The 25,658-nt window shown below is 38.9% G+C and overlaps 1 pseudogene; it reads left to right on the plus strand.

The window, feature by feature from the left end:
* Positions 1–9,134: 9,134 nt before the first annotated feature.
* The window catches only part of LOC100343796 (beta-keto L-gulonate decarboxylase-like), a 60,830-nt pseudogene continuing 44,306 nt past the window's right edge, over positions 9,135–25,658 (plus strand).

Consider the following 25,658-nt stretch of genomic DNA (forward strand, 5'->3'; position numbering starts at 1 on the left):
ATTATTGCCTTGTCTAAATAAGGCCGGAGTTTGTGAACTCAAGAGTCTTCTATAGCCTTGGCAGCTCATGACAAGAGCCTTGTGTGATTACTGACGTCATAAATAAGAGTGTCAATTGTTAAATCAACAACAGGTGTCACTGTGCACCTGCTCCCCATGTAGGATCTCTGTCCTTAATGTGTTGTACAATGTGAATTAAGGCTATAACTTGTAGTCAAACAGTACTTTACACTTTGTGTGTCTGTGTGGGTGCAAACTGTTGAAATCTTTACTTAATATATACTAAATTTATCTTCTGTATATAAAGATAATTGAAAATGAATCTTGATGTGAATGGAATGGGAGAAGGAGCGGGGGAGGGGAGGGTTGCAGGTGGGAGGGAAGTTATGGGGGAGAAAAAGCCATTGTAAATCAAAAGCTGTACTTTGGAAATTTATATTTATTAAATAAAAGTTAAAAAATGAATCTAATGAAGAGTGGGATGGGAGAGGGAGTAAGAGAGGGGATCATTTGAGGGTGGGAGGGTGGTTATAAGGGGAAAAAACTGCTATAATCTAAAAGTTTATATTTATTAAATAAAAGTTTTCTTAAAAGAACAAATCAGGCATGGTAAATCTCCTCTATTTTTTTAATCAGAGGGGAGATTTGTTCAACTCTGTTGGCATAGTTTCACACTCATCTCTTCTTTTTCAGGAAGACCAATGCCTGGGTGCTAGCCCTATTGGGTACAATATTCATCTGTGCTGCCACAAGAACCACACAAAATATCTGCAGTCCTCAATGTGAGCCCAGATCCTGCAGCAATGACCCTCACCAGGGAATCAGTGAGTTCTGAGCATTTGGAGCTGCCCACAATTACTGCCCAAAGATCCAGCCATACCCAGCACCCTCATACACAGCCACAGTGTTTTCATAGTCCCAATACACAAGGCTTACAGAGTCATGAGCACCCAGCCCCCATCAATTCTCCTAGCCAGATTCAGGTGCTTCTTCCCAGCTGGTTATTGGGGTGCAGACATGAGCTGGCACAACTATTGGTATTATGTATGTCCAACAACCCACTCTTGGCTGGTTAGAGGACACCAGTACTGGGTGGTTGGGGAGAGAGAAACATGGCCCTTTTTCCCCCTATATTGGCAGGTATACTCACATCAGACTTTTCCAGGATCCAAACCAGACTCACACCAGGTTCTTCACATGGCTTTATTGTCAGTGGCTTGGGCTGCTGGGGTCTGGTCTCACTTCACTCTCCAAAGCTGATACTAAGACTCTCGACTATAGAAGTCATGAATTGGGCATGCTCACACCCTCCAAGTAGATTCACAGTGTCCCTCTAATTTGCAGAGTATCTCCATAATATCTTCCACAGTGGCTGTACCAGTTTGCGTTCCCACCAACAGTGGATTATGGTACCTTTATCCCCACATCCTTGCCAGCATTTTTTGTTGGTTTCTGTATGCAATTTATTCTAACAGGAATGAAGTGAAATCTCACTGTGGATTTGATTTGTATTTCCCTAATGGCTAATTATCCTGAACATTTTTCATGTATCTTTGGGCCATTTGGATTTTCTCTTTTGAAAATTTCTGTTTAAGTCCTTTGTCCATCTCTTAACTGGGTTGTTTATTGTTTTTTAGTTTTTTGATCTCTTTATACATTCTAGTTATTAATCTTTTATCAGTTGCATAGCTTGCAACTAATTTCTACCATTCTGTTGGTTGCTTCTTCACTTTACTGAGTGTTTCTTTTGCAGTACAGAAACATTTCAATTTGACGTAATCCCATTTGTTAATTTTTGCGTTGACTGCATGTGTCTCTGGGGTCTTTTCCAAGAACTCTTTGCCTATGCCAATGTCTTGCAGGGTTTCCCCAATGTTCTCTATAATTTGATGGTATCGTGTCATGGATTTAGATCTTTGATCGATGTTGAGTGGATTTTTGTGTAAGGTGTAAGGTATGGGTCTTGCTTCATACTTTTGCATGCGGAAATTCAGTTTTTCAAGCACCATTTGTTGAGGAGACTATCCTTGCTCCAGGGATTGATTTTAGCTCCTTGGTCAAAGATAAGTTGGTTGTTGATGTGTGGGTTGATTTCTGACATTTCTATTCTGTTCCACTGATCTATCCATCTGTTTTTATACAAGTATCAGGCTGTCATGATTATATCTGCCTTGTAGTATGTCTTAAAATCTGGTATTATGAGGCCTCCAACTTTGTTTTTGTTGTATAAGATTGCTTTAGCTATTTGAGGTCTCCTGGGCTCCCACATGAATTTCAGCATCACCTTTTCTATATCTGAGAAGAATGTCCTTGTTATTTTGATTTGTATTGCATTGAATCTGTAAATTGCTTTTGGAAGTATGGACACTGTGATTATATTGATTCTTCCGTTCCATGAACATGGAAGATTTTTCCATTTTTTGTATCTTCTTCTATTTCTTTCTTTAATGTTTTGTAATTCTCATAGTAGAGATCTTTGACATCCTTGGTTAAATGTATTTGATTGTTTTTATAGCTATTGTGAATGAGATTGATCTTAGACGTTTTTTCTCAGCCATGGCATTGTCTGTGTATACAAAGGCTATTGATTTTTGTGTGTTGACTTTTTATCCTGCTACTTCACCAAACTCTTCTATGAGTTCCAATAGTCTATTGGTGGGGTCTTTTGGACCCTTTATGTATAGAATCATGTCTTCTGCAAATAGGGATATTTTGACTTCTTCATTCCATATCCCTTTAATTTCCTTTTCTTGCCTAATGGCTCTGGATAAAACTTCCAGGCTATATTGAATACCAATGGTGATGGTGACAGTGTGCATCCTTATCTGGTTCCAGATTTCAGTGGGAAGTCTTCCAACTGTTCCCTATTCAATAACACTGGCTATGAGTTTGTTACAGCATTGATTGTGTTAGGGAATGTTTCTTCTATGCCCAATTTACTTAGTTTTCATCATGAAATAGTGTTGCCTTTTATCACATGCTTTCTCTGCATTAGATAACCATATGGTTTTTGTTCTGCAGTTTGTCCATGTGATGTATCACATTTATTGATTCGTTAATGTTCAACCAACCCTACATACCAGGGATAAATCCCAATTGGCCCAGATGAATGATCTTTCTGATGGGCTGTTAGATTCAATTGGCTAGAATTTTTTTGAGGATATTTGTGTCTATGTTCATCAGGGAAATTGATCTGTAGTTCTCTTTCTCTGTTGCATCTTTTTCAGGTTTAGGAATTAAGGTGATGCTGGCTTCATAGAAAGAATTTAGGAGGATTCCCTCCCTTTCAACTGTTTGAATAGCTTGAAAAGAATTGTAGTTAGTTCTTCTTTAAATGTCTGCTAGCATTCAGCAGTGAAGCCATCCAGTCCTGGGCTTTTCTTTGGTGGGAGAGTCTCACTGATTCAATTTGTGTCTTGGTTATTGGTATGTCTTCATTGATTGATTTAGGTAGGTTGTATGTGTCCAAGAATCTGTTCATTTTTCTAGGCTTCCCAGTTTGTTGGCATATAACTCTCCCTTGTAATTTCTGTTGATTCTTTTTATTCCTGTGGTTTCTGTTGTTTCATTTCTTCTTTCACCTCTAATTTTATTGACTTGGGTCTTCTCTCTCCTTCTTTTGTGGTTAGTTGGGCCGATGGTGTGTCTTCAAAAACTAGCTCTTTGTTTTGCTGATCTTTTTTTGTTTCAATTTTGTATTTTTTCTTTAATTTTAATTATTTCTTTTCTCCTACTAGTTTTGGGTTTGTTTTGCTGTTGTTTTTCTAGATCCTTGAGATGCATTGAGAGCTCACTTATTTAGTGGCTTTCCAATTTCTTGACGTAGATACCAATTTTATAAACTTTCCTCTTAACACTGCTTTTGCTGCATGCCATAAGTTTTGATATGTTGTTTTGTTAACTTAATTTGTTTACAGAAATTTTTGGATTTGTTCAATGACACACTGTTCATTCAGGAGCATGTTGTTCAGTATCCATGTTTTGCATATACTCTAGAGATTCCTGAGTTGCTTATTTTCAGCTTCATTCCATTGTTGTCTGAGAAGATGCATGATATTATTTCAATTTTTTTGAATTTGCTGAGACTTGCTTTATGGCCTAACATATGGTCAATCCTAGAGAAAGTTCCATGCACTAATGAGAAAAGTGTTTATTCTGTGGCTGTGGGGTAGAAGGCTCTATAGATGTCTGTTAGGTCTATTTGTCTGTAGTGTAAATTATCTCTGTTGTTTCCTTGTTGATTTTCTGTCTGGTTGCTCTCTCCATTGCTGAAAGTGGGGCATTGAAGTCCACCACAACTATTATATTTGAGTCTAAATTCCTTAACATTTATTTAAATAGCCAGGTGCCCAGTAATTAGGTGCATATACAAATACAATAGTCACATCTTCCTGTTGAATTGATCCTTTAATCATTATGTAGTGTCCTTCTTTGTCTCTTTTAATAGTTTTTGTGTTAAAGTCTATTTTGTATGATATTGGGATGGCTACACAAGCTCTTTTTTTGTTCCAGTTAGCATGGAATATCTTTTTTCATCCTTTCACTTTCAGTCTGTATACATCTTTGTTGCTAAGTTGTGTTTCTTATAGACAGCAAATAGATCAGTATTCTTTTTCAATCCCTTCAGTCAGTCTGTGTCTTTTAATGGGTGAGTTGAGACCATTTACATTCAGAATGGCTATTGTTAGATATTGACTTTATCCTGCCGTATTTCTGTTAATAGTGGGTCATTCTCTGCATTCATCTTCTTTCGTAGTGATGTTTTTGTTTCTGTGTTTCTGTGTAGCACATCCTTGAGCATCTTTTGTAGGGCTGAACATGTAGTTACAAATTCTTTCAATTTCTGCTTTTTGTGGAAGATCTTTATTTCACCTTCATTCACAAATGAGAGATTTACAGGCTACAGTATCATGAGTTAACAGCTTGTTTTCTCTTAGGAATTGGAATATATCTCACCATTCTCTCATTGCCTGTAGAGTTATGATGAGAAGTCTGCAGTGAATCTAATTGGGTTTCCTCTGAATATGATTTGGTATTTCCCTCATGCACATTTTAATATGTTTTCTTTATGTTTTAATGTGAGGAATTTTACTACAATGTGTGGTGATAAAGATCTTTTCTGGTCATGTCTACTGGGAGTTCTTTATATGTCCTGTACTTGGATATCTCTTTCATTCCTCAGATTGGGGAAGTTTTTTATTATTTTAATAAGAAGGCCTTCTTTTTATTAAAGATTTATTATTTATTTGAAAGGCAGAGTTACACACAGAGAGAAGGAAGAGCAGAGAGAGGGAGAGGTCTTCCATCTATAGGTTCACTCCCCAATTGGCCCAAATGGCCAGAGCTGCACCTACCCAAAGGCAAGAACCAGGAGCCTCTTCTGGGTCTCCCACATGGATGCAGGGGCCCGAGGACTTGGGCCATCTTCTACTGCTTTCCCAGGCCATATCAGAGAGCTGGATCAGAAGTGGAGCAGCCAAGACTTGAACTGGTGCCCATATGGGATGCCTGTACCACTGGTGGTGGCTTTACCCACTATACCATTGTGCCAGACTAAGGCCCAAGAAGTCCTTCTAAGCCTTTCTCACTTTCCAGGTCTTCTAGAACTCCTAGGATCTATATATTGGATTATTTTATATTATCTTGTAAATCTCCAATCACCCATGGTGGTTTCCTAATTTCTTTTTTTTTTTATCTGACTATAATATTTGCAGAAATTTGTCTTCTAGTTCTGATATGCTTTCTTCTTTCTCACCTATTCTGTTAAGGCTTTCCACTGCATTTTTATTTGATCTATTATATTCTTCATTTCTAGTATTTCATTCTGACTTTAATATCTCAATTTCTTTGGAGAATTTTTTATTTAGATTGTGAATTTGCTTTTGATTGCTTCTCAGTAATCTGATGATTAATTTTCTGAATTCATTTTTTTCTGGCATATCCTTGCTCTCTTCATCTTCACCTTCTATTATTGAAGAGTTGTAGTGTTTCTTTGGTGGGCTCATAATATCTTCCTTATTCTTATTTAGGGTTTTTCCCTTTGTTTTTCAGCATTTGTGCATTTTTTGTTTTTTCTCTGGTTGCTTTGCTCTTTGTGTCTTTGTGATTTACTGGGACATCTATACATTAAGTGAGCTTACAAGAGGTGTGTGCTGGATGTGTCCTGGGTGCTCTGTTCAGTATTCCAGGGTGGAGGGGTATCCAATATAAAGCTTCCATGGGGCTTTGTAGCTTTATTCTGGTTTTTTTGTTAGAAGAGTTTGCTCACTTCTGTTGGTGTGACCTACCCTTTTCTTCACATTTGCAGTGCACTTCAGTGCTAGTCTCTGGAGTGTTCAGGATTATTTATTTGTTTATTTATTTATTTGAAAGGCAGAGTTACAGAGAAGTAGAGGCAGAGAGAGAGAGACAGGGGCCTTTCCATCCACTGGGTCACTCCCCAAATGGCCACTATGGCTGGAACTGCACCAATCCAAAGCCAGGAGCTTCTTCCAGGTCATTTATACAGGTGCAGGGGCCCAAGGACTTAGGCCATCTTCTGCTTTCCCAGGCCATAGCAGAGATCAGAAAAGGAGCAGTTGGGACATGAATCTGCACCCATAAGGGATGCCAGCACTGTAGGTAGCGGCTTTACCCACTACACAATGGTGCCAGCTCCAAAGAGAAATTTTTTAAGAACCTTTGTATTCATGATGGTGTCTATGGATGTAAAATGTGGAAAGAGTTGAGTGAGAGATCCTCAGAATTTGAGGGAATTCTGTCATTTCATTGACATGAAAAAGAAAAGTAGCAAACAAAGAAAAATGGAAGAGGATTGGGAAGAGAAGCAAACAAGGCTACTGAGGACAAAAAGTGCAAGTTTAAAGAGGAGGTGGTTGGGCCTGTAAATACTTAGAGAAACTGGAAAAGCTAAGGTCTAAACATGACAAGTCATTGACCTTGACAATGGAGGATAGTTGACAGCTCTGAGTGATGAGTTTATGTGATGTGGTCAGGACACAAGACAAATTACATGGATGCAAATGAGTTGATGAGACAGAACCAATATGAATGAGAGAGAGATTTATTATGGAACTTGGCTTACAGGATTATGGAGGGCAAAAAGTCTCATGATCTGCTACTTGCAAGTTGGAAAACAAAACAAGCCAATTGTATAATTCACGTCAAGTCTGAGAGTAAGAAGAAGGAGGACAATGGTATAATTGCCATTCCATGATAGCAGGGATTATACTATTGGCTCCTTTGTGATTCTCATTCTCAAGTGTTAGAGGTACAGTCCCAGAGTACAAAGGCCAGAGAATCAGCAGTCTCAACATCTAAAGGCAGGAATATATGGATGTACCAGCTCAAGAGGAATGGAAACTTGCCCTTACTCTGCCTAAGTATCCCATATGGACTCTCAATGGCTTGGATGATCCACATCTGCATCATCTTGAGGGAGACTCTTCTTCCCATTAGTCAATAATTCAAATGCTAATCTATTCCAGAAACACTTTCAAAGGCAGACCTCAAAATAATGTTTAACCAGCTATCTGGCATCCCTTATTCCAGTCAAATTGCTCCATAAAACTAATCATTACTGTTAGAAATATTAAGATAGTTTCTCAATATATAAATTATGGGATTGGCACTGTGACATAGCAATAAAGCTACTGTCCACAGTGCCGGCATCCCATATGGGTGCTGGTTCATATCCAGGCTGCTCCTCTTCCCGTCCCACTCTCTGTTACGGCATGAGTAAGCAGTGGAAAATGGCCCAAGTTCTTGGGCCCCTGCACCCACATGGGATTCCAGGAAGAAGCTCCTGGCTCCTGGCTTTGGATCGGCCCAACTCGAGCGATAGTGGCCATTTGGGGAGTGAACCAGAAGATGGAAGATATCTCTCTCTCTCTCTCTCTCTCTCTCTCTCTCTGTCTCTCTCTCTCTCTCTCTCTCTCTCTCTTTGTCTGCCTCTACCTCTCTGTAATTCCGCCTTTCAAATAAATAAATGAATCTTTTAAATATATATATATGTATATATATATACATATATATATATATATATGTTCTTTACCTTTTCTGGGAGTTGCCATTCCATTGAATCTACATGCTGACTTTTGAATGTGACCAGCATTCAGAAAAATAACTCATTGGGGAAAATATAAATTATCTTAAGAATCAATGTCTGGAGGCCGGTGCCATAGAGCAGTAGGTTAATCCTCTGCCTGCAGCGCTGGCATCCCATATGGTTCTAGTCCCAGCTGATCTACTTCCAATCCAGCTCTCTGCTGTGGCCTGGGAAAGCAGTAGAAGATGGCCCAAGTCCTTGGGCCCCTGCACCCACGTGGGAGACCCAGAGGAAGCTCCAGGCTCCTAGCTTTGGATCAGCCAAGCTTTGACCATTGCGGCCAACTGGGGAGTGAACCAACAAGAAGGAAGATCTCTCTCTTCCTCTCCCTCTCACTGTCTGTAACTCTACCTCTCAAATAAAAAATGAATCAAATCTTTAAAAAAAAATCAATGTCTAAATTATAAACAGTTTACCTTCCAAATATTAATTTTAATAATATAATATTCAAAATGTTTTCCTGCAGGAAAAGTTAAAAATTTTAATTAAATTTCTAGGCCAACAAATTCCTTCAAACTCATTTAGTTCATAGTGTACTAAAAATAGCCTTATTTCAAATATATATATAATATTATTTAGTACCTTTTTTCAAAGCAAAGACATTCCCTAACTATGATAATTATTACACCAAAACCAATTTTGGATATTTTGAGGACCTCCTTCACTATTGTGTTAGAGAAGCCAGCCCTCTACACCAGCATAAGGAAAAATATTTCACTGCATTTGTCTTAAAGGTTAACTCTATAACCAATACTCTCCCCTGCATATTTAACAGGGTCACCAGAGACCCTTGTTATGAACCCGAAGACATCCTTTTTCCCACATTGCTCTTTATTCTGTGTATTCAGTCATAAATCGTGGTCATAAGTTGGAGAGTGCTTGTAATACATGTGCACATGCATGCAAACACATACACACACGGAGGGTAGCATCTGTAGGCATTAATTCATCCAGTGAGTATTCAGTACTGACAGTTACAGACAACTTTGTCCTGAAAGTTCACTGAAGGAAACACCAAAATGGCATAATGGGGAAGGATAGTTTAAAAAAAGATGGAGAGAATGGAATCTCAGGGAACAATAAGGGAGAAAACAGCAGAGGAAACTCCACACAAAATAGAGCGACGCTGTGGATCTACGAGGAGGGTCTGGACATGCATAACTCAGGACCCCAACAGCTGAGAGCCTCAGCACCAGCTTTGCAGAGTGAGGTAAGAGGAGACTGCAGCAGCCCAAGTCACTGACAATAAATCTGCAGGAAGAGCCTGGTGGGAATCTGGCTTAGAGCCCTGGGGGGACAGTATACTAGCAAACCTAGAGGGGAAAAGAGGGGCCACATTTCTCTATACCCAACCACTCAGAACTGGCATCCTATAACTAGCTGAGAGGGAGCAGGTGTCACTTTGGACATATGTAACAGTTGTGCCTGCTTTTGTCTGCATCCAGCAACCAGCTGAGAGGAGATGCCTGAGTCTACCAGGAAGAATTAGCAGGGAGTTGGGTGCTTGTGACTGTGGTAGCCTTGTGTGTTGGGACCATGAAAACACTGTGGCTGCTCATGAGGGCACAGGGTGTGGCTAGGTCTTTGGGTAGGGACTGTGGGAAGCTCCACATGCTCAGAACTCCCAGATTCCCTGGAGAGGGTCACTGCTGCAGGATCTGGGCTCAGACCAATGACTGAATGGATGCTTTTTATGGTTCTTGTGGCAGCACAAACAAATATACCCACTGGGGCTAGGAACCAGGCACTGGTCTCCTTGGAGAAGAATAGGTAAATGTGAGACTATGCCAACAGACCAGATTAAACCTCCCCTCTAAGAAAAGAAAGAGAGAGAGAGAGAGAGAGAGAGAGAGGTTTCCCACACCCAATTTGGGTGTCATCTTGGACAATCCCCTCAACCTACAGCAGTGAACAGAGCTGGCTGACCATACCCAGCATATGTTTCAAGGTATTCATTGAAAGAGCAGACACTCCACTAATCCACAGAGGCATTGGTCCAAAGAAAAGGGAGGGGAGGGAGAGACCAACAAGTATATACACAAGTGCCTAAAAATAAGTGCAGTAATTTAGAAGCAAGAAAAATGAAGACAACATGATGCCTCCAAAGAAACACAAGGACACTTCAATACTAGAGTGTTAAAATGAAGAGTTTGAAGAAATGTCAGAAACGAAATTCAAAAAATTGTCATAGGATTACTTAGAAGTAATCAAAAGCAAATACACATATTAGAGAAATCCATACATGACATGAATGAACAGTTTTCCCATGAAATTGAGATTTTAAAGAGAAATCAAAACAAAATCTCGGAAATGAAGAATTCAATAAATTAAATGAAAAAACATGGTGGAAAACCTTAACAGCAGACTCATTGAGGCAGAAGAAAAAATGTCCAAGTTAGAAGACAAATGCCTGGAAATTTTACAGTCAGATCAAAAAAGAAGAAATTAGAAAACAGTGTTGGAGATTTATGGGCTACTATCAAACAACTCAACATATGGGTCTTAGGAATTCTTGAAGGCATGAAAAGAGAGAGTGGATTAGAAGGTCTTTATTAGTGAAATAATTACAAAAAAACTTCTCAGAGCCAACACTGTTGTATAACAGATTAAGCCTCTGCCTGCTGTGCCGGCATCCCATATGGGCTCCAGTTCAAGTCCTGGCTACTCCTTTTCCAGTCCAGCTCTCTGCCGTGGCCTGGAAAAGCAGTGGAAGATGGCCCAAGTGGGAGACCTGGAAGAAGCTCCTGGCTTCTGGCTTCAGATCGGCCCAACTCTGGCCATTGCAGCCATTTGGAGAGTGAATCAGCAGATGGTAGACCTTTCTCCCTGTTTCCCTCTCTCTCTGTAACTCTGCCTCTCAAATAAATAAATCTTTTTTAAAAAAAATCCCTAATTTGGAGAAAGAAAGGGATGTCCAAGTACAGGAAGCACAGAGAACTCCTAATAGACATGACCAGAAAAGATCCTCACCATGACACATTGTAGTCAAACACTCTACAGTTAAACATAAAGATTCTAAAATGTTCACAAGAGAAATACCAGGTTACTTTCAGAGGATCTCCAATTATACTCATAGTTGGCTTCTCATCAGAACCCCTACAGCCTAGGAGAGAATGGAAATATATATTCCAAGGCTTAAGCGAAAAAAATTGGTCAACCCAGAAAACTGTACACTGCAAATATCTCATTTGTGAATGAAGGTGAAATAAAGACTTTCCATCACAAACAGAAATTGAAAGAATTTGTCACTACTCATCCAGCCTTACTTTATAAAACATGGTTAAGAATGTGCCATGCACAGAATCACAGAAGCATGGTCATCACCACAAAAGAAGGTGAAGGCAGAAAATCTCCCAGTAAAGGTACAAAGGAACTCCAAAATAAACAATAGGAATATTTATGGGAAAATGGCAAGGCAAAATTGTTACTTATCAATAGTCATTTTGAACATAAATGCTATCAACTCTCCAGTTAAATAATACAGACTGGCTGAATGGATTAAAAAACAAAACCCATCTATCTTCTGCCTACAAGAAACACATCTCACCAACAAAGATACATGCACACTGAAAGTGAAAGGATGAAAAAAGATATTCCATGCTAACAGAAACCAAAAAATAACTGGTGTAGCCATCCTAGTATCAGACAAAATAAAGTTTAACACAAAATCTATTAAAAGAGACAAAGAAGGGCACTATGCAATGATTAAGGGATCAATTCCACAGGAAGATGTGACTATTATAAACATATGTGCACCTAATTACAGTGCACCTGGCTATTTAAAAGAAATGTTAGGGGATCTAAAAGAAGACATAGACTCCAGTACAATCGTAATGGGGGACTTCAATATACCACTTTCAGCAAAGGACAGAACAACCAGACAGAAAACCAGAAAAGAAAAAACAGCTAATCATCACTATAGACCAAATGGTCCTAACAGATTCATTTTCAACAGAACTTTTCAACCTACAGTTGCAGAATACACATTCTTCTCACCAGTGCATGGAATTTTCTCTAGGATACAGCAATGGTTAAGCCATATAGCAAGTCTCAGCAAATTAAAAAAAAATGAAATCATACCAAGTATCTTTTCTGACCACAATGTAATAAAGCTGGAGATCAACAACTTGAAAGTCTCTAGAATATATGTGAACACATGGAGACTGAACATTATGCTCCTGAATGAACAAGTGGGTCACAGAAGAAATCAAAAGAGAAATCATAAACTGTTGAGGAACAGTTCTTTTTTTTTTTTCATACTATTTGTTGAACTCTCTACTTGGTATAGAGTTAATCTTATGTGTTGAAATGTAATTGAAGGGGCCAGCACTGTGGCATAGTTAGTTAAAGCCCTGGCCTGAAGCGCTGGCATCCCATATGGGTGCCGATTCTAGTCCAGGCTGCTCCACTTCTGACCCAGCTCTCTGCTGTGGCCTGGGAAGGCAGTGGAAGATGGCCCAAGTCCTTGGGCCCCTTCACCCACGTGGCAGACCCAGAAGAAGCTTCAGGCTCCTGGCTTCGGATCAGCTTGGCTGTAGCCATTGCAACCACTTGGGGAGTGAACCATCGAATGGAGGACCTCTTTCTGTCTCTACCTCTCTCTGTGTAACTCTGACTTTCAAATGAATAAATAAATCTTTAAAAAAAGAAATGTAATTGAAAATAGATATTAATAAAAAATATGAATGGGAATAGGAGAGGAAGGATGAAGAAGAGTGGTAAAGATTGGGTAGGAGGGTGGGTATGGTGGGAAGAATCACCATGTTCCTAAAGTTGTATTTATGAAATGCATGAAGTTTGCATACCTTAAATAAAAGTTTTCTGGGGGAAGAGGAAGCCTGGTTGAAGGCTGCAAACTTGTAAACTATGTGAATGCCAGGAAGCAATGCAAACTCCTTTTCCTAACTAAACACTTCAAAGAGGTGCCCTTGTTTATTGTCAATCTTTTACCCCCAGCTTTGATTTTCTAAACAAATTCCTTTACTCTATCACGGGGCCCACTAAACACAGTCACTGAATTTAAAATGCCTTGGATGCTGATTTAAAAAAAAATTAAAAAAAGAAATATAACTGACCAGAAAAAGAGTTGTCTATCTGCAAATTCTAATGGCTACTGGCCATGGTCCACAGTTTAAAAAATGGTTCCTGGGGTCAGTGCTGTGGCGAAGCGGGTTAAAGCCCTGGCCTGAAGCACTGGCATCCCATATGGGCACCAGTTCTAGTCTTGGCTGCTCCTCTTCCGATCCAGCTCAGCTCTCTGCTATGGCATGGGAAAGCAGTGGAAGATGGTCCAGGTCCTTGGGCCCCTGCACCCACATGGGAGACCTGGAAGAAGCTCCTGGCTCCTGGCTTACATCAGCACAGCTCCAGCCGTTGCGACCATCTGGGGAGTGAACCAGCAGATAGAAGACCTCTCTCTGTGTCTCTACCTCTCTCTTAACTCTTTCAATTAAATGAAATAAATCTTTTTAAAAATTAATAAAATATAAAATAAAATAAAAATAAAATAATGGTTCCTGCCAAACACAAATCTTATATCACAGCCTTTATGGTGCAATGTGTAGGAGTCCTGCCTTCTCAATCTTGAATTCTTATATGGTAAATTGTGCCATTGCCTGTCACAGCAGAGAATCACAGCCCCTGATCTGAGCAGGGAAAGGGCTGGTGTTACCCCAAATAAAACTGAGCTGTCAGAACAGGACTGAAGCCAAGGTTCTGCCACTTTGTAATGTTTCTGTATCCAGGGAAGGGGAAGATGCTCATCTAATCCTGCAGCTTAAAAGCCCTATAGCCTAAGGGTCAGGGACCTTCTCCTGGAGTCTAACATCTGTACTTGCTAGATCTCCATGCAATGCCCTGTAATGCAATGAGAAACAAGGGACCTGTTATTGCTCCTGTCTTCATGAATTTTCCCCCATAAACACTGCTGCAGCAGGCCTGGTGCATGTGCTGCTTGGCCATTTGCCCTTGATATACAAGTACAAACAATAAATCAGGCACTGGAGACATGGAAGTAAACAAAACAGAAAGTCCCAGCCCACAAGCTTACATTCTCCTGGGAAGCAAGAGAGCCAATAAACAAATAAGTGGATACCACACCAAGTGGAGAGAAATGATGAAAAGAATAATAAAGTAGTAGGAATGACAGGGTGATCATGGGTGTATACAAAGAATTAGAGATGCTTTTCCTTTTAAAGTGATACCTGAGCAGTGATCAGAAGAAAGCAAGCAAGTGATTGAGCTCTGTGTTTGTGTGTGTGTGTGTGTGCATTCTTGGCAAACAGAACTAAAATCAAAGACCTTACAGGAAGGGGAAAGAGACTCTTTTGCAGATGTGTTTGCAGATTAGGAAAGGGAAGATCAAGATCAGAGAAGAGTAGCAAGAGATGAAGCCTTTCAGGCCATGGTTGACATTCTGGATTTGACCTTGATTCAGATGGAAAGCCAAATCTCAGAAAGATCTTTTGGACTTTCTGTGGAGAAGAGACAGTTGCCATGATCTTGGCAAGAAATTTAGTGTTTTGGTGTAGGATGAGGTGGAAATGGACCTCATGAGAAGAAGTTGAATTTGAGAAATATTTGCAACATACAGCTGATGGTATTTGCCAATGGATTTAATGAAATATAAAAGAACAAAGTTTAAAATGACACAACCATTTGTTTAATTCAGCAAGAAATAATTTATTAACACAGTGAAATTATAGAATGATCGAGTTGGTGGGGGCAGATTGAGTTCAGATTGAGACACATTAAGTTCAAACTGTCTCTTAGGCCAAGAGGAGAGCTAGCTAGAAATTGCACATATATGAGTCTGGAATTCAGAGAAGTCCCCTGGGCTGAGATATAAATTGTAGAAATCATCAGCATACAGATAGTGTGGAAGAGCACACGTGATGAGATTGCTTAGGAATATCATTCACAGATTATGGTCTAGGACCTTATCAGGATGTCCACATTGTTGGCACTACTTTCAGAATAATGCTAAGATAACATTTGCCTTTTTGAGTCTCTCATTCTTTCACAATTGTACAGCTGTATATTCCAGGGACTGCATGAAGTCTATTGTGACAACAGCTTCAATGCAGAGGCAGTTACGAGAATCCAGCTGTCTTCTCTTAACCCAGACATTAAAGAGGTCCACAAAAAGGTAAAATATGCCACTATTCTCACTATATTTTTGTTTTGGAAAACATACTTTTTTCTTCATAAAATGTTATTTATATTGATATGTAATAGATTTGTAATTGACCTTTTTAAAAGATAATAGATATTTTTAAATTTCTCAGATTCAATTTCTAATTCTGTAAACATCAATAGATAGAACCCTTATATGCAAGCATTCCTTGGGAGCCTTAATAAAGAAGTCTAAGATCCACAAGTTTGAGAGCAGCTAACCTAATGAGCAAGTAAAAATGGAAAAGAAAAGAAGCCTAAGAAAGAAGTTAAGATGGATAAAAGTGGGAAAGTGAGGAAGAGCCATCAGGAAGTTGAGAGGTAACCAGGGCAGTATCCTAGAGGTCAAGGGAGGAAAGCATGAAAGGGAGTAGTGACAAGTTGCAGAAAGAGCAAACAAAATGAGAGCTCACTCTTAGGACTGACCACACAGAAGTTAGCAACAATATTCCTAGAGCATTTTGTCAGATTAGTAAGGACAAAAGATTGACTAAAGAGAATGTTGGGAAAATGGCACAGGTGGCTACCTGGCTTTCAGCAATGGTGGTGGGAACCGGGGCATAGGATGTAAATCTGGGTGTAGATCGCGCCATAGATAAAATTGTGCCAGTTTCGTAACAGAGAATCCAAGAGATAATTGAAAGATAGGAAATGAAAAAAAGAAGTTTTTTTTTTTTTTTTTTTTTTTTTTTTTTTTTTTTTTTTTTTTTTTTTGACAGGCAGAGTGGACAGTGAGAGAGAGAGACAGAGAGAAAGGTCTTCCTTTGCCGTTGGTTCACCCTCCAATGGCTGCCGCGGTCGGCGCGCTGCGGCCGGCGCACCGCGCTGATCCGATGGCAGGAGCCAGGAGCCAGGTGCTTTTCCTGGTCTCCCATGGGGTGCAGGGCCCAAGCACCTGGGCCATCCTCCACTGCACTCCCTGGCCACAGCAGAGGGCTGGCCTGGAAGAGGGGCAACCGGGACAGAATCCGGCGCCCCGACCGGGACTAGAACCCGGTCTGCCGGCGCCGCTAGGCGGAGGATTAGCCTAGTGAGCCGCGGCGCCGGCCTAAAAAGAAGTTTTAATCAACATTTCATGAATTGAGTTTAGAGAGACAAAAGAAGTACAGGATGGGATACAAGAAAGGATGTTGTTTTTCCAGATGAGGGCTATAACAGGATATTTTGAGGAACAGTGTTTTTTCCACCTACTGCTTGCTTAATTATTTATTTACTGGAGGGTTAAGCTTGTAATTATAAACTAAATTGAAATTATGTCATTGTAAAATTTAAAGAAAGCACTTGGGAATGATCCAGTGGATGAAAGATCTCTGTCTCTCCATCCTTCTCTCTCTCTCTGTAACTCTGCCATTCAAATAAACAAATAAACTTTTTTTAAAAATTACATTCCCTAGACCAATCATTAGAAAACTGCTAGTTCAATCCAGATAAATGACTAAAGAAAGTTAATCAGATGTGCCTTCTAGGTTTGCTGTTTCCTCTTCTCCGTCCAGCAGCAGTTCACACATGGTGCACTGTGAAATCCTGTGGTAATTTGCCAACAATAGCTTTAGTGGTACAACCTTACACCCATAAGAAGAAAGAATCTGACCTATGTTGAGTTTTCTTTTCATGTGTCAGGGCTAGAGGAGTTTTCTGGAGTTATACAGAAAGGGCTAAACTATTAATTTTGCTGATGTCCTGGTCTCTGGAGTTGATTACCCTAATTTGACTAAGGAACATTTTGCCTTTCCTGTAAAAGACATCTGTGGGAAAACTAGAATTGCAGAAGTAGGAGGTGTACCTTACTCATTGCCTCTTGTAAACAAACAACAAAAAAAAGTTTACTAGTTGAATAAGCCTGCCAAGGAAATCAAACTGCCTGGAGCATTTATTCATAGAGGAGGGGTGGGCCCATTTCAGACTCCTGGGTTCAATTCTAAGTTAATGCCAGTTATTCAAACAGAAACTGAGCACAAATATGCTGTGAATGGTAGTTACTTTGCTTGTATTAACCCTGCCGGTGGAGGGTGCCTACCAGAGAAATAATGAGAAGTATCATGACTTTTGGTGCACTCTACTAGCTAATCATTTTTTAAGATATATTTTATATATTTGAAAAGCAGAATTATAGAGAGGCAGAGGCATAGAGAGAGAGAGGTCTTCCATCTGCTGCTTCACTCCCCAGATGGCTGCAATGGCCGGAGCTGTCCCAAACCGAAGCCAGGATCCAGGAGATTCTTGTAAGTCTCCTATGCGGGTGCAAGGGCCCAGGGACTTGGGCCATCTTCTACTGCTTTCCCAGGCCATAGCAGAGAGCTGGATTGGAAGTGAAGCATCCAGGACTCAAAACAGTGCCCATATGGGATGCCGGCACTGTAGACCAGGTCTTTAAAATGCTACGCCACAGTGCTGGCCCCACTAGCTAATCTTTTTTTGCCAGTGAGGGCCAACCTGGAAAGGTCATTGGGGTGAAAGTCAAAGAAGAACTGGACCACTTAACTTTGTGTCTTGCATGAGACAGACTCTGAAAAAACATTATGGAGATAAACATATAGGAACGGAGTGGGGGTGGGCAGACAGATTCTTTCATTATCCAGAAGGGAAAAGTAAAGGCTCACTTTATGCCTAGAGAATTTTATTCCTACCCATTAAACTCTGATGAAGATGAGAATAGGCTGGCACCACGGCTCACTAGGCTAATCCTCCACTTGCGGCACTGGCACACCGGGTTCTAGTTCCGGTCGGGGCGCCGGATTCTGTCCTGGTTGCTCCTCTTCCAGTCCAGTTCTCTGCTATGGCCCAGCAGTGCAGCGGAAGATGGCCCAAGTCCTTGGGCCCTGCACCTTCATGGGAGACCAGAAGAAGCACCTGGCTCCTGGCTTCGGATCAGTGTGGTGCACTGCTGCCCGAAGCATGCCGGCCACAGCGGCCATTGTGGGGTAAACCAACGGAAAACAAAGACCTTTCTCTCTGGCTCTCTCTCTCACTGTCCACTCTGCCTGTCAAAAAAAAAAAAAAAAAAAAAAAAAAAAAAAAAAGAAGAAGAAGATGAGAATAACTGGTTGCGTTTTTATGAGATGAAGGCTGTTTTGGTCTCTATACCTTTTTTATTTTTTAATGTTATTTAAGGAACACAAACTTCATGCATTTCGCATTAAAATTTAGGAACAGTGATTCTTCCCACTCTACCCTCCCTCCTGTCCATACTCCCACCATTCTTCCTCTCCCCTTTCCTATTCCCATTCTTATTTTGTACAAAGATATATTTTCAATTATACTCATAAGGTTAACTCTACACTAAGTAAAGAGTTCACCTAATAGTATGAAGAAAAAACAAAACAACAAAAAAACACTATTCCTCAACAGTCAAGATGAGGGCTGTTCAAAATCATCACATCTCAAAGTGTCAATTTCACTCCTATGGATTACCATAGGTACTCTATTAGTTACAGCAGATCAGAAAGAACATATGGTATTTGTTTTGGGGGGACTGCATTATTTCACTAAGTATAAGCTCTGCTTAGGGAAAAAAAAAAGAACAGTTAACTAAGGTAATTAACTGATACTAATTTAAAATCCAATAGAAACAGCCTTACTACTGAAACCCTATTTTCTCGGCCTTTACAGCGAAGAGGTATTCTGTTCTGAATTATTTCCCAGATCTGTCAGAAAGAGGTTATTGGGACCAATGATGCATAACGGAAATCTTTTTTGCATATATACATTTATTAAACCAACTTCATTTTTCTACTGGTATAATATAGAGAAAATCTATTTTGTTTATGCCTCAGATATAAATGTGATCAAGAATCATCTAGTTACTTTTACTATTTCATGGTAACAATTTTCAGTTATATAACATTATTATATTTTGTGGTCTCACAATTGCTAAACATATATTTCTGGATACTAGAAAAAATAATTATTTAGAAATGTTTAAAAAACTGAGTTTTGTAAATATGTTCTAGAAATCGGAGTATACAATGGAGCAAGGTTGGCAAGGATGGTTCAACTTTCACAAATCAATCAATGTGTTCCACCACATTAACAAACAAAAGCTATATTATTACTACTATATTATTACTTCAATAGATGCAGAGAATGCATTTTATAAAATACAATACACTTTCATGATGAAAACTCTAAGCAAATTGGTTACACAATTAAGGCAATTTATGACAAACACATGGCCAGCATCCTGTTGAATGGGGAAAAGTTGGAAGCAATCCCAATGAGATATGGTACCAGACAAGGATACCCACTCTCACAATTGTTATTCAATATAGTCTTAGAAGTTTTAGCCAGAGCCATTAGGCAAGAAATAGAAATTAAAGTGATTCAAATTGGAAAGGAAAAAGTCAAACTATCACTATTTGTAGATGACATGTCTATACATAGGTGATACAAAAGACTACACCAAGAAACTATGGGAACTCAGAAGAGTTTGGTGAAGTAGCAGGATATAAAGTCAACACACAAAAATCAACAGCCTTTGTATACACAGACAATGCCATGGCTGAGAAAAAACTTCTAAGATCAACCCCATTCAGAGTAGCTATAAAAACAATCAAATACCTTGGAAAAAATTTAACCAAGGATGTCAAAGATCTCTATGATGAGAATTATAAAACATTAAAGAAAGAAATAGAAGAAGATTCAAAAAATGGAAAAATCTTCCAAAAGCAATTTACAGATTCAATGTGATACCTATTGAAATACCAAAGACATTCTTCTCAGATCTAGAACAAATGATGCTAAATTTCATGCGGAGACACAAGAGACCTCAAATAGCTAAAGCAATCTTATACATCAAAAACAAAGCTGGAGACATCACAATACCAGATTTCAAGACATACTACAAGGCAGTTATAACCAAAACAGCCTGGTACTGGTACAAAAAGAGATGGATAGACCAATGGGACAGAATAGAAACACCAGAAACCAATACACACATCTACAACCAACTTATATTAGACCAAGGATCTAAAACCAAGCCCTGAAGCAAGGACAGTCTCTTCCACAAACAGTGCTAGAAAAACTGGCTTTCCACATGCAGAAGTATGAAGCAAGACCCCTACCTTACACCTTACACAAAAATCTACTCAACATGGATTAAAGATCTAAATCTATGACCTGACACCATCAAATTATAGAGAACACTGAGGAAACCCTGCAAGACATTGGCACAGGCAAAGAGTTCTTGAAAAGATCCCAGAGGCACAGGCAATCCAAGCCAAAATTAACAAATGGAATTACATCAAATTGAGAAGTTTCTGTACAGCAAAAGAAACACTCAGGAAAATTTAGAGGCAACTTAAAGAATGGGAGAAATTATTTGCAAACTATGCAACTGATAAAGGATTAATTACCAGAATATATAAAGAGCTCAAGAAACTCCTCAAGAACAAAACAAACAACCCAGTAAAGAGATGGACACAGGATTTAAATGGACATTTTTCAAAAGAGAAAGTCCAAATGGACAACAGTTACATGAAAAAATGTTCATGATCATTAGCCGTCAAGGAAATGCAAATCAAACCACAATGAGATTTCACCTCATTGCATACAGAAATCAACAAACAACAAATGCCAGCAAGGATGTGGGATAAAGGTACTCTAATCTACTGTTGGTGGGAATGTAAACTGGTAAAAGCACTATGGAAAACAACATGGAGATACCTCAGAAATCTGAATATAGACCTACCATATGACCCAGTCATTCCACTCCTGGAAATTTACCCAAAGGAAATGAAATCAGCATATGAAAGAGTTATCTGTACCCTCATGTTTATTGCAGCTCAATTCACAATAGCTAAGATAAGGAATCAGCTCAACTGCCTGTCAATTTAAGACTTGATAAAGAAATTATGGGATATATACACCATGGAATACTACACAGAGGTAAATGAATACTAGTCATTTGCAACAAAATGGATGAAACTCGACAACATCTTGCTTAGTGAAATAAACCAGTCCCAAAAGGACAAATACTACATAACCAATACAGCACCTAATAGGTAATCTATAGAAGTGAAATTGACACTTAAAGATACAATGACTTTGAACAGCCCTTGTCTTAACGGCCAAAGAACAGATTATTTTTCCTCATACAATTTGTGGAACACTTTACTTAGCATAGAGTTAATCGTGTGTGTATAAAATTGTATGTGTATATTTAGTATAGAGTTAACCTTATATTTGTATAATTGTATGTGTTAATCATACTTGAAAATAGATCTCAGTAGAAAATAAGAATGGGAATAGGAGAGGGAGGAAGAACAGTGGTGAGAGTGTGGGTTGGAGGGTGGTTACATTGGGAAGAATCACTATATTCCTAAAGTTCTATTTATGAAAAAATAAATAGTTATACATTCAAAAAATAAATAAATAAGAAAATAAAAATAAAAAATGTATTCCCTTTATATAAATTTTAAATATATTTAAAAATAAAGAAAAAAGTGAGAAGAGCACACTACCAAAGCCATGTCTTGCAGTAGGCAAGATCCAGTGCATTAAGAAAGTATGAACAGTTCTTTCATTATTATAGACCAAAAGAGGAGCAGGTACAAGTGCAAAAAACTCAGCAGTTATTGGAGCAGGAATATCTGAATGTCTAAAGTTCTTTTCATATTCTTCTCCTTTCTCAGGAAGCATAAGTTGGAAGGTTATCAGCTGAGAGTAATGTAAGGAGAGATGGCATTAGACGTTTGAGTAGAGAGGAGAGGGTATAAAATAATAACATAGGAGAATAAGAGAATGAATTAACCAAGGAAATATAGTAACATAACAATGTAGGACTAAGAGCTAACTCCAGTTTGGTGCTAGAAAATTAAAAAGAAAAAAATTTAAGATTTAAAATAAGACCTGCCAGCAGACTTGTGTTTTTCCCTCCAGTCAGGTTTAACCAGCAGCTTTCAATAAGAACCACACATCTAAAAATCTGCAACTTGAATTCAGCTTTAAGATTTTTTTTGCTTATTTTGGCACACTTTAAATTTTTTACCTTTCTTTTTCTTTATCCTTTAAAAAATCAACATTTAGTTCTAGAAGTGATGACCACTTTTAGGTTTAATCAAACAGTAAGACTATGTCTCTTTTTTCAAACAATTGACTCAATAAAGAATAGAACCTACATACTGTTTCTAAGTGCTCAACAAATTCTGAGTCATATAAATGCTAATATCTGTATTTCACAAGGACTTCCCCACCTCCACCTCCACCTCCACCAAATCAAATTGGAATAAACATAAACAATGCATCGTCAATACTATCATCATGAGCAATTATGCCCTAGTTAAGTCACTTGTTTCATCTTTGGAGTTGTGTGCACAGCAGTGATGATAATTACAACCACAAAGGTCACAGCTATATTCTCTCAGCTTCCAGTCATCCGCTTTATTACCGTAATTGACAGTTTTTGCCAGAAGCACACTTGTTAAGAGCAATCGGAATGCTGCAAGGCCCATGTCTAAGAGAAAGAAAATGTGTCTAATCTTTGCTCATCTCCCCATTGCCAACAATGATTAGCTCTTTGAGTTTTTTTCATAATTGTCTGGAATCCAGGCCTAATAAAGGTCTTCGCATCACAGTGCTAGAGGTAATCAAGGCCTTTGTCAACTTGAAACACAAACACAATCTGAAGGTCTCTTGTAGTAGAAGATGGTATGATTGCTCTATACTGGCCCCGTCAGGAATGTGAAATACTCTCCATTGTGCACTAGTGGAAGAGATTGTGGTACAGTTTCTAGCAAAAAGTCTTTATTTACAAGACTAGCCAAGGCAACTACTGTGTATTGCTGATGGACTTTTGTCCACTAAAGGCTCTAACTGTGCCTCCTTACGATTCAACCCCTGATGTGCTGCGCTTTTCAGCTTCTGCTCACTCAATTTCCTAATAATTCCTAAGAATATCCAATGCTCACAGACAGATTTTATATGACTCCACTTAAGAGGAGTCTTCAGAAAGTTTATGGAACATAGTATCTGTTCATTTCATTTTCTCATGAACATTTGAGGTACCCTTGTCTATGAGGCACATATAGAAGTCAAATTCATAGAAACAAAAAGAATAGTGGTTGGCAAAGTTATGAAGAACGGGGAGTAATGACCACAGAGTTTCAGTTTAGAAAAATGAGAATGTTCTGGAGACGGATAGTGTGATGCTTGCAACAATATAAAAGCCTTTAATGCCACGAAGCTGTATACTTTAAAATGGTTAAGATGGTAGGTTGGGTGTTATGGCATAGTAGTTTAAGCCATTGCTTGGGACAATGGCATTCCAAGTTCAATCCTAGTGCTAGTTCAAGTCTTAGCAAGTCCACTTCCAATCCAGCTTCATGCTAACATTCCTGGGAAACATCAGGTGATGGCTGAAGTGCTTGTACTCATGCCAGACATGTGAGAGACCCAGATGGATTTCCATGCTCCTGTCTTCAGCCTGGCCCAGTCCCAGCTGTTGTGGAAATTTGGGGAGTGAAGTCTCAGATAGAAGATCTCTCTCTTCTCTCTCTTTCTCTCTGTCACTCTGCCTTTCAAATAAATAAGTAAATAAAACTCAAAAAATGGTTAAGATGGTAAATGTGATGATATACATATTCTGCCACTATTGTTTTAGAAGAATATCAACTGTTTGGGTCCAGCCTTGTGGAGTAATGAGTAAAGCCACTGCCTGAGACACCAACATAAAAATACGGTCACTGATTCGTGTCCCAGTTGTTCTACTTCCATTCCAGCTCCTTGCTAATGGCCTGGGAAAAGCAATGGAATTTGGCCCAAGTACTTGGGCCCCTGCCACACATGTGGGAGACACAGATGAAGTTCCTGACTCTTGGATTCATCCTGGCCTACTATAGGACATTACGGCCATCGGGGAGTGAACCAGCAGATAAAAGATCTATCTCTGTCTCTCTCTCTTGCTGTGTATGTGTGTGTGTGTGTGTAACTTCAGCTTTCAAATAAATACATAAATCTTTAAAAAATAATTCAACATCTATTCATGAGTAATTTTCTATATTCAATTTGTTACCAACCCAAGAAATAAAAACTTCCACCAGAAGTAGTTTATTTGCAGCAAATAAGCAGACCACAAGGAATCATTTCTAAATCTGCAGTTCCACAATCAGAGGGAGGGAGTAAACTTTAATCTTAGGGAAAATTAATGAGCAAGAGGGGAAGCTCTTTTTTTTTTCATAGTTATATGAAACTGTAGGTTTATGACATCATAATTGATTAGTATAACTATGACCTCATAATGTTTTCTATGATACCACAATTTATGTTGCTATCAAAAATGTTTTATGACATCATGATAGTATGTTTATGTTTTTGCTAATTGTGACATAACATTTTTATGGCATTATACTTGATTATGATATAACAGTGGATTTTAGGACATCACAATTATGATAGAAATTGTTTATGACATCAAAACACAATTATTACAAAGCAGTGGTAGATTTATGACATCACATTGGTAATTTTATGGCATAAAACATTGTGTTTTTTTCTTTTCAACTTTTATTCTGACTGTCAAGGAAAAACTTACTATTTTATTCCTTTTAGTGTTTTTTTTTTTGTTCTACTTAATACCATTGGTTGAACTCTAATTAACACACAAGAATTCATAGTCATTTAAATTTAACTGAAAAGTGATCCCTGTTAAAAATAAGAGTGGGAATAAGAGAGTGAAGAGATGTACAGTTTGGCACATGCTCACCCATACTTAACCCTAATGGTAGAGCTAGAAACGTACCAGGGGATTCCAATTCAATCCCATCAAGGTGGCATGTACCAATGCCATCTTACTTGTTAAAGTGATCAGTTTAAGTTCATAATTGATCAAAAAAGATAGGATTAAGTGTCAAAGGGATCACATAAATAAGACCAGTGTCTGCAAATAATTGATAGGATTAAAAAGGAGAGAATTATCCAACATGGGAAGCAGGATACACAGCAGACTCATAGAATCACAAAAGCCCTAATTGGCACTCTGGCCTCAGAATCAGCCCTTAAGGCATTTGAATCTGGCTAAAAAGCCCATGAGAATTTTGCAGGCATGGAAAGCCAAGACATTGTGGCAAAAAAATGACATAAATGAAAGATCTCTGTGAGTGAGATTCCAGTGGAAAGAACAGGCCATCAAAGAAGGAATTACCTTTCTCTGAAGGTAGGAGAGAACTTCCACTTTGATCATGGCCTTGTCTAAATAAGGTCAGAGTTGGTGAACTCAAGAGGCTTCCATAGCCTTGGCAACTCATTACAAGAACCTCGGGTGCTTACTGACTTAATAAATAAAAGTGTCAATTGTTAAATCAACAACGGGAGTCACTGTGCACCTGCTCCCCATGTAGGACATCTGCCCTTAATGTGTTGTACTATGAGAATTAATGGTAAAACT

The sequence above is a fragment of the Oryctolagus cuniculus genome, chromosome 6 (genome assembly GCF_051225735.1).
Source record: "Oryctolagus cuniculus isolate XC-2025 breed Fujian yellow rabbit chromosome 6, ASM5122573v1, whole genome shotgun sequence".
Lineage (NCBI taxonomy): Eukaryota > Metazoa > Chordata > Mammalia > Lagomorpha > Leporidae > Oryctolagus > Oryctolagus cuniculus.